Below are 14191 nucleotides of genomic sequence, written 5' to 3'. Positions count from 1 at the left end.
TTTTATAGGTGGGGAACTGAAGCACAGAAAAACTAACCCACGGTCACACAAGAAGACTGTGGTGGAACTACTAATTGAATCCAACTCTCCTAAGTTTTAGGCTGGTGCCTTAATCACTAGACCAGCCTTTCTCTCCTTATAGTTAACAATTGTGTAAACTCGCATGTTGCATGAGAATGGACTTCATTGTGTTACCCTTTGTGATATTATAAAACAAGACACTAGTGTGCACCATTACAACACCCTAAGCAACATATCATATGTTAATTTACCATCAGTTATTACTGAAAGCAGGCAAGACTCTCATTGATCTTAATGGAATAGGGGTCAGGCCTTTGATGTAGCTTGACTAAGCTGCTTACCATATTAAATAATGTGCCTGTTAAACATGGATAAAAAGAAGCAGCAGAGTTCAACACCACTCATATAATTGTCACCAGACAGCTCAAGCATATGTGTGTTCACATGTACTTCCATTTGGGGCCGTTATTTGTCTTGAATTTCCTTGCCAAATTATGTGTCATCCCTAATTATTTCTACTCAACCTATCAGTGTGATAGGTAAGCATCGTGGATACGACAAATTCTTCTCTGGAGGTGCACCTATAAATCTTATCAATGTTAAGGAAAATCCACACCTCTAAATTTGGACCCAGCAATCACAAAAACTGGCTGTTAAACATTCAGTCACAAACTAAAGCAGTGCCTTTGGTTAGGAGTTCAAAATGCTAACCATTTTAGGAGCCTGTTCCTGCACAGTCCATACGTGAAATTCCCATTGAGCTATTCACTTTAATAGCAGTGAAGTTCACACTCCCACTGATGCTCCTGCAGACCCACTTTGTAAGGATTTGTCTATGCTGCAGCTAACTTAAGTTATAACCTGAGTCCCATCCACACACAAAAATCCTTACTTCAAGTATGCTGGTGCATTTCACTCGAGCTGGCTAGCCCCACCAGGGGATACAGGCTACAGCTCAAGAGAGCACAACCTATCAACTGCTAACACAATCATTCCAGTCTGCTACAGCAGTGGCTCTCAACCTTTCCAAATTACTGTACCCTTTTCAGGAATCTGATTTGTCTGCATACCCCCAAGTTTCACCTCACTTAAAAACTACTTGCTTACAAAATCAGACATAAAAATACAAGTGTCACAACACACTATTACTGAAAAATTGCTTACTTCCTCATTTGACCATATAATTATAAAAGTATTCAATTGGAATATAAATATTGTACTTACATTTCAGTGTGTGGTATATAGAGGAGTATAAAAAAGTCACTGTCTGTATGAAATTTTAGTTTTTACCCACTTGGCTAGTGCTTTTTATGTAGCCTGTTCTAAAATTAGGCAAATAGCTAGATGAGTTGATGTATCCCGTGAAAGACCTCTCCGTATCCCCAACAGTACGCATACCCCTGGCTGAGAACCACTGTGCTAGAGCATTATTTCACAATGGATATGTCTATACTGCATAATTAACTTGGGTGATTCACACCTAGGCTAGACTACCCCGATGCCTGTGTTCCCACAGCAAAGCCTTACTCACATTACTGTGTTCTCACCACTTCTGCACTTGCTTGTGTGCATCTGGGGTGGAGAGAGGCATATCCCATGGTTCTTTCTGTCAGATTCCTCCAGGAATCTTGTATCAATTGCAAGAGAACTTGTCTTCCTTCAGGGGGAATTTTGGGAAGGACATTAGAGGACTATCAGCACTCAACTAATTTCATCTGTCCCCTTACTGCAAAGTGGATGGTTTCCAGTTCACATTAACGTGTAGTCTGGGATCTACCCATGCCTCCAGCTGGATAAACTAGCCCAGACTTAAAGCACCTTCAAGCCCAGGGTTAACTGAGCAGTATAGACACCCCGAATGTGGCTGCTCTCACTCAAGCTATGTGGACTCAAGAAGAGTCAAGTTGAGAGTAGATAACTTGTTACCTCTGCAGTAAGACCTAGCCTCAGACTTCATCGTGCTTATTTCTGAAGCTTATTTCTTCACAATAAAAAGAGCTAGTGAGGTCATTTCCTAAAAGGGACAACGTCAATCTAAATATCACACTCCTATTTGAAAATATTTTACCTACTAGAATTGCAAGTAACCTGTAAGAGGACCATAAATGAAAGCAATTAGAGGAAAAAAGTTTCTCTATTTCAGCCTTTTACTATGTGCATTTAGCAGAACTTTATGCATAATTAGAATTATTTGTATTATGGCAGTGCCAGGACCCCACTGTGCTAGGTGCTGTACAAACACAGAACAAATAGATTGTCGCCAACCCAAAAGAGATTACAATCTAAGTATAATCAGTTTCAGCATTTCTCTTGTGAAGTAAAGAGCAGCAACCTTTACCAACCAGAATGTAGTAGGTTTCTGGGCCACTGTATAAAGAAAGACCAAATTCTTCACATGAACAAATTAAATAAATATTTAGAAAATAAATCTAGGAACGGGGGAGGGAAGTATTTTCAGTAAGTATGATGGTTTTGTGCTACAGATCCAAGATTTATAGTTCAGTTCTCAAAGTCTTAAGAAGAGATACTGTAATCACCTCTCTATCAGAGTATATTCCAACTTTGGTCATACCCACTTAAGATTTTGGGGACAAACCACAGAGGATGATAACAGGATAATATTTTTAATCCATTTTATCTCTACATTTTACTGATCTAAAAATAAAAATCTAAAACCCTGTTCTGCAACCATCTAGTGCATTATTGACAATGGCTTATTTTTAGTGAACTTAAGGAGCCAGGAAGGAAAGGAAGAGGTACATCTTTTGATGGCTGTGGCTCCAAAAGCAAAGAGTTGGAGGCTTCTTAGAGAATAATTTAAATCTAATCAATCTGATCTAACTGGTACAGCATCATTGCAATTAGGGTTTAGATATGCAAAGTAAAAAAAATAAAAAAATCAATAAAGAAATGCATATAACTGGCCAACAGGACTAATTGCTTGAGTGGCAGGAGGGGCTATGCTCATGGGGCCTGACCCTCCACTGCCTGGCACTCTGTAGTTATTTGCATCTGTGCTACTCCTGCTACCAAATAGATTGGTTGTGCTTTACACCCACTTAGCACACGTGCAAATGACTATACCCATTACAAGGCAGTAGAGAACAAGATCAAGTTGTTTCAATTTAGAGTAGTATGGGCACCTTCTATTAATTCAAAGTGCATGTACTTGATTCACACTGTCCACTTATAAGTCACTGAAACACTCAAAAACAGAGAGAATACTTTACGGTCTGTAAGAATCAAAATAAGAGTATTCTAAACTAAAAGTTAACGCCTTAAAATAGGTAAAGTTCCCATAAAACTAAATGGGGCTAGATTTTTACCAACAGGCAAATAAAAATCAGTGCTTTTTAGGTTGGAAATGTTCTGTTATCAAAGCTGAACTGTGAGAGGGAAAAGGTCTGAAATGTGATAACTAAGGAAAGTGTGAACAGCAATGGATCAAGACAGGGTTACCAGATCCAGACCATATATTAAAAAAGATACACCCACACACACATCCCATCGCTTCTGAAAGGGTCCCTGCATTTTGCAATGCTATCACACAAACAAATTTGAAATTCAGTTAATCCTGACTGTTATTAACTGAAATTCAGTTAATCCTCAGATAGTTTCTAACTGTGAAAACGCATAGCTGGTTCCATTCAGCAGAGTTAACTTTTCCTGGGAAAATTGTCTAGTCCATTTGGTGAAAAAGAGGTGCATGTGGCTACTCAAAGTTTTCTGTCATCCTCCAAATAAATACTCAAAATAAAAAATCATTGACCCATTCACCAAGCAATTATGATAGTAATGCTTTGTAGCTCTTCAGCAAGCAATCTTTGTGTCACTTTCCTAAACAGCATCTAAGGCCTTGTCTACACTGCAGAGTTACACCAACAATCAAAAACTGGCATAATTACATCACTTATGCATGTTCACAGAATGCTGCTTCTGTCAGTGGAGCACGTCCACAGTTGGTGCTTTAGCATCGACAGAGCGAGTAGTGCATTGTTAGTAGCTATCCCACTGTGCAACTCGCTACCTTCTGCAGCTACGATTGTGGGAAGGCAGAGTGGATCACAGTGCACAATGGGTATGGGCTCAATGTCCCATGATGCAGTCTTTTCTGTCTCATCATTCCATGGGCTTCAGACTACGTTTCATGTCACTTTTCAGCAACCTGTTCACTGTGCACCCACCATCTCTGCCTGAAAGGATGGATCCTGCACTGCTCTCTACTGTTGTGGTCACTGCTATGAACACTAAGCGGCTAATCATGCAGTATGATGATCAGGTAGGGTAGGGTAGGGATAGGGTCCAGCATGACCTAGACAAATAGGAGGATTGCCCAAAAGAAATCTAATGAGGTTCAACAAGAACAAGTGCAGAGTCCTGCACTTAAGACGAAAGAATCGCATGCATTGCTACAGACTGGGGACTGACTAGCTAAGCTGCTGTTCTGCAGAAAAGGACCTGGGGATTACTGTGGATGAGAAGTTGGATATGAGTCAACCGTGTGCCCTTGTTACCAACAAGGCTAATGGCATATTGGGCTGCGTTAGTAGGATCATTGCCAGCAGATCAAGTGGAGTGTTGATTCCCCTCTATTCGGCACAGGTGAGGCCACATCTGGAGTATTGCATCCAGTTTTGGGCTTCCCACTACAGAAAGGATGTTGACAAATTGGGGGGAGTACAGCAGAGGGCAACAGAAATTATTAGGGGGTTGGGGCACGTGACTTGTGAGGAGAGGCTGAGGGAACTGGGCTTATTTAGTCTGCAGAAAAGAAGAGTGATGGGGGATTTGATAGCAGCCTTCAACTACATGAAGGGGGGTTCTCAGTGGTGGCAGATGACAGAATAAGGGGCAGTATTCTCAAGTTGCAGTGGCAGAGGTCTAAGTTGGATATTAGGAAAAACTATTTCACTAGGAGGGTGGTGAAACATTGGAATAGGTTACCTCAGAAGGTGGTGGAATCTCCATCCTCAGAGGTTTTTAAGACTCGGCTTGAGAAATCCCTGGCTGGGATGATTTAGTTGGTGTTGGTCCTGCTTTGAGCAGGGGGTTGGACTAGCTGACCTCCTGACGTCCCTTCCGACCCTGATATTCTATGATTCTATGATATCATGGGCTCCCAATCTGAACAGGAATCCAGGGTGCCTGACCTACCGTGTGCCATGGAAAGAAACAAAACCAGATTACCTTTTGCATTCATGGAGCAGCTGCACACAATGGACTGTCACTTTTGGGGCTGGGAAACAAGCAGTGAGTGGTGGAATCGGATTGTTATACAGGTCTGGGATGACAAGAAGTGGCTGCAGAACTTTCAGATGCAGAAAGGCACCTTCCTGGAACTGCGTGTGGAGCTCGTGCCAGCACTGCGGCACAAGGATACCAAAATCAGAGCTGCCCTCTCAGTGGAGAAGTACGTGGCAATCACTGTGTGGAAGCTGGTGACTCCAGACTGCTACTTGTCAGTCACAAATCAGTTTGGAGTTGGGAAGCTGACTGCTGGGATTGTGTTAATGTAAGTATGTGGGTCATTAATTGCATCTACTACAAAGAACTCTTGGAAATGTGCATGAAATAGTGGATGGCTTTGCAGCAATGGGATCCCTAAATGCGGTGGAGTGATAGATGGCACACATATCTCAATTTTGGCCCCAGACCATCTTGCGATAGAATACATCAATAGAAAGGAGTACTTCTCTATGGTATTGCACGCACTTGCGGATCACCGTGGTCGTTTCACTAATATCAACGTGGAGTGGTCAGGGAAGGTGCATGACGCAGGCATCTTCAGGACCACTGACCTGTACAGAAAGCTGCAAGCAGGGACTTTCTTTTCAGAACAGAAGATTCCAGTGGGGGATATTGAAATGCCCATAGTGGTCCTGGGAGACCCAGCATACCCCTTATTACCATGGCTTATGAAACCTTAAATGGGAAACCTGGACAGCAGCAAGGAGCGCTTTGACAATAGGCTGAGCAGGTGCAGCATGACTGTTGAACGAGTATTTGACAGTTTAAAGGCATGCTGGCACTCCCTTTATAGCAGGTTAGACCTAAGTGAGGAAAATATTTCTATGATCATAGCAGCCTGCTGTGTGCTGCATAATATTCGTGAGGCTAACAGTGAAAAGAATAGGAGTACTTGTGGAACCTTAGAGACCAACAAATTTATTGTAGCATAAGCTTTTGTGGGCCACAAAATTTGTTAGTCTAAGGTGCCACAAGTACTACTATTCTTTTTGCGGATACAGACTAACATGCTACTACTCTGTAACGGTGAAAAGTTTCCCCCGGAGTGGAGCGTGGAGGCACATCACTGGAAACTGATTTTGAGCAGCCAGACACCAAGGCTATTAGAGGGGCACAACAGGGGCTATTTGAATCAGGGAGACTTTGAAGCACCATTTTGACAATGAGCTCCAGTAATGTATCTTTCTATAAAGCCTTCTGCTATGCTTTGTTAACTTGCTGCCTTGCATGAAAATTTTGATGATTGCTTCCTATGATTTGTAGTCTGCAAATGTACCAATTGCCACTGTGTATTAATTCTAGCAGCAACCACTGTGTGTAGGAGACAAATAAAGATTGACTATCTTTCAGAGAGTATTTTTTATTAAATACCAATTAACAACACACAGAAATCCTTGCTGGAAAAGGAGATAACAGTGAAGGACACTCTCCTGATGGAGTCTCTGTGTACGTCTACCCTACAGAATTATTCTGATTTTACATAAACTGGTTTTGTAAAACAGATTGTATAAAGTAGAGTGCACACGGCCACACTAAGCACATTAATCCGGCGGTGTGCGTCCATGGTCCGAGGCTAGCATCGATTTCCGGAGCGTTGCACTGTGAGTAGCTATTCTGTAGCTATCCCATAGTTCCCGCAGTCTCCCCGCCCCTTGGAATTCTGGGTTGAGATCCCAGTGCCTGATGGGGCAAAAATCATTGTCGCGGGTGGTTCTGGGTAAATGTCGTCACTCATTCCTTCCTCCGGGAAAACAACAGCAGACAATCATTTAGCGCCCTTTTTCCCTGGATTGCCCTGGCAGACACCATAGCACGGCAACCATGGACCCCTTCAGCTTTTTTTTTACTGTCACTGTATGTGTACTGGATGCCGCTGAGAAAGGCATTACTGCAGCACTACACAGCAGCATTCATTTGCTTTTGCATGATAGCAGAGATGGTTATCAGTTGTTCTGTACTGTCTGCTGCCATTGTAAATTGGCAGTAAGATGACAGTTATCTGTCGTTCTGTACTGTCTGCTGCTATCATAGGTGCCCCTGGCTGAGGTTGGCTGGGGACGCAAAGGCAAAACTGGGAATGACTCCCTGAGTTAATTCCTCCTTTATGGTTTCTAAAAATAGAGTCAGTCCTGCCTAGAATATGGGGCAAGTGTACTAGAGAACCACTGTATCAGAGAGCACAGCTGCTCTGTGTCAGATCCCGCAGAAATGATGAGCTACATGCCATTCACAGGGGGTGCCCCTGCAACAACCCCACCCGTTGCTTCCCTCCTCCCCCAGCCTTCCTGGGCTACCGTGGCAGTGTCCCCCCCATTTGTGTCATGAAGTTATAAAGAATGCAGGAATAAGAAACAGTGACTTGTTAGTGAGATAAAATGAGGGGGAGGCAGCCTCCCGCCGCTATGACAGTCAAAGCAGAACATTAAGTGGTGTGGGGGGAGAGGAGCCCAGCATCCCGCTGCTATGATAGTCCAGGCAGTATAGAATCTTTTCTTTACACATGAAAGGGAGGGGGCTGATGGAGTTCAGCCCCCAGTTGCTATGATGAGGACGGTTACCAGCCGTTCTGTACCATCTACTGGGAATGACCGGGAATCATTCCTATTTTTACCCAGGCGCCCCCGGCCAGCCTCACCTGAGGCCATCCAGGAGCACTCACCGGTTCATGACAAGGGCGGCTAGCAGTCCTACTGCACCATCTGCCACCAGGGAGGGGAGAGGAGCGGATACTGCTCTTCACTGCCGCAGCATCGCGTCTACCAGCAGCATTCAGTAGACATAGGGTGACATTCAAAGAAGTCAAGAAACGATTTCTTTCCCTTTTCTTTCATGTGGGAGTGGAGGGAGTAAATTGTCGAGCTATACCCTGAACCACGCCAGACAACGTGTTTGAACCTACAGGCATTGGGAGCTCAGCCAAGAATGTAAATATTTTTCGGAGACTGCTGTGGACTGTGGGATAGCTGGAGACCTCTGTACCCCTTCCCTCCCTCCATGAGCATCCATTTGATTCTTTGGCTTTCCGTTACGCTTGTCACGCAGCACTATGTAGCCTGGAGATTTTTTTCAAACGCTTTGGCATTTTGTCTTCTGTAACGGAGCTCTGATAGAACAGATTTGTCTCCCCATACAGCGATCAGATCCAGTATCTCCCGTACGATCCATGCTGGAGCTCTTTTTGGATTTGGGACTGCATCGCCACCCGTGCTGATCAGAGCTCCACGCTGGGCAAACAGTAAATGAAATTCAAAAGTTCGCGGGGCTTTTCCTGTTTACCTGGCCACTGCATCTGAGTTCAGATTGCTGTCCAGAGTGGTCACAGTGGTGCACTGTGGGATACCGCCCGGAGGCCAATTCCATTGATTTGCAGCCACACTAACCCTAATCCGATATGGTAATACCGATTTTAGTGCTACTCCTCTCGTTGGGGAGGAGTACAGAAACCGATTTAAATAGCCCTTTATATCGATATAAAGGGCCTCGCAGTGTGTACGGGCACAGCATTAAATCGGTTTAACGCTGCTAAAATCGGTTTAAACACGTAGTGTAGACCAGGCCTCTCATAGCTGTGTGTAACTCCAGCTAGCATTTTGGAAGCTGTCGAAGGGGTGGAGTGAACAGGGTACTGGGACAGGATGAAAAGCTGCAAGGAATGTGTGGGAGGAGTTTGGAGAGGGCACGTCAAGCAGTTCTGGATGGGCTGTAGGGGTGGGAGTGAGAACTCACATACTCTGCCTGCAGCGCGATTAGGGACTTCAACATCTCTGTTTCCTCCTCCATCACTTTTATCGTCTGCTTCTGGCCCACTAAAATTTGCTACTGCCTCTCCTTCCTCTCCTGCCTATCTATTTTAAAATTTTCATTAACAGCCTCTCTCATGTCCTGTGTTCTTGTTTTGCATCAGAGAATTGGAGCACCTCCTGAAACATGTCCTTTCACCTCGGTCACTTCCTTATGTGGCAGAAGAGCTCCACCGGTGTGTACGGGGTTTCCCTGAAGGCGACATCTGCAGAAACACAAGAAACAATATTTAGAAGCATGACTGTTACAGCACTCACAGCATCGAATCATAATAGTAAAATACACTTCTTTCTCACTGTCCCTTGGCAAGGACACAGCTCAAACACTCTACATATGGTGAGTTCGGCCGGGGGTGGGGGAGGGCCTCAAGATGGGGAAAAGGGTCTTGGTGTTTTTTTAACAGGATCACTGCAAGCGACTAGGGACAAAATTGTAAATTCTGCTACCATTTTCCACAGGCAAGGGTCCTTGAAGCCAAAATCTCATTCCTGAAGATAAGCAAGGATGCAAGGGTGCACCTCTTGCATTTCTGCGGCTTCAGACTGGGTCCCTATGCTGCTCGCCTTTGTGCCACTTTGAGCCGTGCACAAGTGATTGCCAGTTGGCGCAGGAAAGTTTCCTGCAACAGGGACAGGAACAAAGCAGCTCTGCCAAGGAATCTTCATCAGAGGATTGGTAAGTACCTCCAGGAAAGTTTCCTACAGCAGCAGTTCTCAAAACTTCACTGCATCGTCACCTCCTTCTGACAACAAAAATTACTACATGACCCCAGGAGCGAGGAGCGAAGACCGAGCCTGCCTGAATTCTGCCACCCCTGGTTGGGGGGCCCAAAGCTGAAGCCCAACGACTTCTGCCCTAGGCAGGGGGCATGTAATCTTAGCCCTAGGCAGTGGAGCTTGGGCTTCAGCCCTAGGCGGTGGAGCTTGGGCTTCAGACTTGCTGGGGCCCAGGGCCAACACTAGCCTTGGCGACCCCATTAAAATGGGCTCATTACCCACTTGGGGTCCCAATCCACAGTTTGAGATCCACTGTCCTGGAGAGATCCCTGGAGGATTCCCATTAAATCTTGTTGTGCATTAACACATTGTTCCACCCCACTGTGTCGCTGCACAGGGGAATGTGAAGCACGGGCAAACACAGCTAGTCTTGTACATTTCTATCCCTTTGTCATAACTGTCCTACTCAGATCTGAACCTTAGAGTTGAGAACATGAGAAGCTAGCATGAAACCTCCAAACTTAATTTCCAGCTTGGATCTGATATCGCTGCCACCAGCCAGAATTCCAGTGTCTGGCTCACTCTGGTCTCCCCAAAACCTTCCCTGGGGAACCCCCAAGACTCAGATACCCTGAGTCTCACCACAAAGAGAAATAACCCACTTCCCTTCCCCCTCTTTACCTCCTCCCAGATTTCCCCACCCTGGGTACTCTAGGAGATTCCCTGCTTCAAGTCCTTGAAACACCACACCAAGAAATCAATCTCTCTCTCCCCTCACCCAGAGGGTATGCAAATTCAGGCTTAGTAAATCTAATACAAGAGATTCTCTCTTCCCCCCTGTCTTCTTCCTCCCACCAATTCCCTGGTGAGCTGCAGACTCAATCCCCTTGAGCTCCCACTAAAAAAAAAATCCAACAGGTCTTAAAAAGAAAGCTTTATATAAAAAGGAAGAAAAAGACATAAAATGGTCTCTGTATCAAGGTGACAATATACAGGGTCAATTGCTTAAAAGAAAAAATGAATAAACAGCCTTATCCAAAAAGAATACAATTTAAAACATTCCAGCAACTACACACATGTAAATACAAAAAAACAATATAAACCTATTGTCTTACTATCCTTGTACTTACAACTTGAAAAACAGAAGATTAGAAAGCCTGGAGATAGAAAGATCACTCTCAGAGCCGAGAGGGTCATCGAACCAAGACAAAGAACAAAGAACTCACACCCAAACTTCCCTCCCCCCAGATCTGAAAAAGTCTTGTCTCCTGATTGGTCCTCTGGTCAGGTGTTTCAGGTCACTAGTTGTTAACCCTTTTATAGGTGAAAGAGACATTAACCCTTAGCTATCTGTTTATGACACCCTTAACCCACTTCTAGCATAGAACAAAGCAAAGGACAGCTCTACCTCATATAACCATCAGCATCAACTCAAAAAGATCACTTACCAGAGCTCCCCTCTCCTGCATCATGCACACCAGAAACAGACTGTTGGAACTGGCTCAAACCCTCCGGGGTCAAGAAGACGTCCTGGCTCGCCTCAGTACTGGACGACCCTGTCACCTGTCCCATCCTGTCCTCCAGCTCCACTTCCTCGTCCACCACTTTGTCCTTGGGGTTGAGACTGCTGTCCGCTGTCTCCAGCCCTCCTGAAGTATCTCTGGGGCTCTTGGTAGTAGAGGATGGCACCCCAAGGATGGCACCCAGCTCCTTATAGAAGTGGCAGATCTTTGATGCAGCACCAGAGCTACGGTTTGACTCTCTTGTGTTCTGGTACGCCTGCCTCAGCTCCTTTATCTTCGCACAGCACTGATGTGTGTCCCATTTGTAGCCCTTATCCAACATGCCACAAGAAATCTGACCATAGGTATTGAAGTTCCTACAGCTGGAGCGGAGCTGGGACTGCACAGCCTCCTCTCCCCACAGCGCCAGCAGATCCAACAACTCAGGTGAGCTCCAAGCGGACAGTGTTTGCTGTGTGGACCCGCCATGGTCAGCTGGGAAGAGGTGATATGAGCTCTCCACATCGAGCAAACAGAAAGTGGAATTTCAAAAATTTCTTGTCTTTTAAAAGGGATGGGGCGGATGCCTGTGACCTGGGTGCAGTGCAGCAGAGTTTGAACTGTTGACCAGAGTGCTCAGGATAGGCAGTGTGGGACAGCTCCTGGAGGTCATTTACAGCAACATAATCAAGTGCAGTGTCTACACTGACACTTTGTCTAACTTTGCCACAAAAGGCTCTACACCTCTCATCGGGGCAGTTTTATTTTATCCGGAAAGGAAGAGAATTTTGTAAACAGAGAAAGCATTGTAGTGTGTACACCTCCACTGTTTTGTCGACGAACGCTGACTTTTGTGAACAAAACTCTGTAGTGCAGACAAGGCCTAATTCTGCTCTCACACCAGTGTAAAGCCTTGTCCTGACATAAAAGTTCCACCAGTTTAAACCTGGGTGTAGACAAAGATTAAATCAGAAGTACCTCCACTGAGGCTATTGAAGTTATATGATACAGTAAGACTGGCATAAGTGAGGTCAGAATGGGAAATCTTTTCACTGGATTCCATTGAGACAGGATTTCACCCCAAATTATTCAAGTGTCCTCTAATTTCTTATGAAGCAGATTGACGGACTTCACCTACATGAACATTTTAGAAAACTTTATAATCCACCGCTGGGCAATCCTACAGTCATATAAAATGGCAAATTGCAATAAAGTTGACTTCCATCATATCCAAGTGAATTGCTAGACCAGGGGTGGCCAACCTGTGGCTCTGGAGCCACATGCAGCTCTTCAGAAGTTAATATGCAGCTCCTTGTATAGGCACCGACTCCGGCGATGGAGCTACAGGCACCAACTTTCCAATGTACTGGGAGTACTCGCTGTTCAACCCCTGGCTCTGCCACAGGCCCTGCCCCCATTCCACCCTTCCCGCCCCCTCCCCTGAGCCTGCTGTGCCCTCGCTGCTCCTCCCTCCCAAGCCTTCTGCATGCCTCGAAGAACAGCTGATCGGGAAGTGCAGGGAGGGAGGGATGGGGAGGTGCTGATCAGCAGAACTGCCTGTGGGTGGGAGGCCCTGAGGGCGGGGAGGAGAGATGCAGGCTGCTGACTTATTATTGTGGCTCTTTGGAAATGTACATTGGTAAACTGGTTCCTTGTCAGGCTCAGGTAGGCCACCCCTGTCCTAGACTAAGGCACAAGTGACGTTCCCATAATTGCTGTCCCTTCCCTTTCTTGATCAATGCCTGCATTAAGATTTCTCCAGTCATGATCAGAGTTTCAATGCAAGCACATCCCCCGCCCCCACTCCAGACTCCAGGAAATAAAACAATTTCATAGGTGCATAAGGAATTCCTCTGCCTAAAACAAACCATCAAAAATAGAGAGGGGGCACTGATTACAGGGCTTCTGAACCTAGAGAACATGTCCTTAGCTGTGCTATGCCGAGAGAGCAGCACCCTTTCTATTAGCCCAGATTCTCTACACTCACTGCTTAACTCAGGCTTCAGTGTACAGAGGGAGGGATCATCGTTATGAAAGACAAGTCACGTTACCAAAGCTCATATGCATCATGTGTGCTGATGCAGATGTGTTGTTTGTGTGATTTTGTGTTCGTATGTACGATTTACGTGTTCTCGGTATGCGAGCGCCAGTGTATTGTTCTGTGTTGCACGTGTATTTGTGTGTTGTGCAGACCTGTCGGAGTGTGTGTGTGTGTGCTCATACTGTGTGCAGCAAGGAGGCTATTACACACCCACCCGAACCTGCAGCGCGGTGACCTGCTCGCAGCTCTGCAGACTGCAGCAAGCCCTTGCACAAGTCCCATATGCAACAACACAGCATCAGACCAAACAAAAGCACCCAGCCGGGAGACGGCAGTAAAAGCAAATCACGAAACCGCTGCTCCGGGAAGAACTGTGGCTTCTCCCATCTTTTCCCCCAACAAAAGGGGAGATGATAGTACCCCGAATCAATGCCCACATTGGCTGCCGGGGGCTGTAGAAGGGGGTTGTCTAAGCCTGAACAGGATTCCCGCAGCTGCTGTGTGTCACTCAATTTGCAACCGCTATAAATTAGCTTGACAGCTAACGTCAAGCAGCAGAATATTAAAAACCACCATGCCCCCATCGGCCAAGGCAGCTGCGGCGCGATGGGGGTTAGATAACATGGGGAGGTTCCCCTTCATCCGCCAGAGCTGGCCTCCCAGGCTGCTGGGCATCCTCCCTTACCAGCCGCGGAATGGATCCTGGACTTCCTCTGCAGAGACATCCTCAGCGCCGTGCCCAGGCCAACCCTGCTCGGCATGCTGCCGCCGGGCGCGCACAGCGGCGCGGGGGCGAACCCCGCAGGCCCCGGCGAAGGTAGCTGCCGGGACAACCACGCGCGCCGCGCTGCAGCTGCTCCCGC

General features: G+C 46.0%; 1 protein-coding gene across 1 annotated transcript in view; it reads right to left on the bottom strand.

Moving 5' to 3' along the window:
- The window catches only part of ATP8A2 (ATPase phospholipid transporting 8A2), a 657063-nt gene extending 643029 nt beyond the window's left edge, over window positions 1-14034 (bottom strand). Inside the window, exon 1 of the mRNA XM_050937153.1 lies at window positions 14014-14034. The gene's annotated coding sequence lies outside the window, so the exon portion shown is untranslated. The remainder of the gene's footprint in view (window positions 1-14013) is intronic.
- Window positions 14035-14191: the final 157 nt, after the last annotated feature.

This window comes from Gopherus flavomarginatus, chromosome 1, assembly GCF_025201925.1.
Source record: "Gopherus flavomarginatus isolate rGopFla2 chromosome 1, rGopFla2.mat.asm, whole genome shotgun sequence".
In the NCBI taxonomy this organism is placed as follows: domain Eukaryota; kingdom Metazoa; phylum Chordata; order Testudines; family Testudinidae; genus Gopherus; species Gopherus flavomarginatus.
The sequence above is the reverse complement of the archived record's forward strand: the minus strand, read 5'-3'. Positions and strand labels throughout refer to the sequence as shown.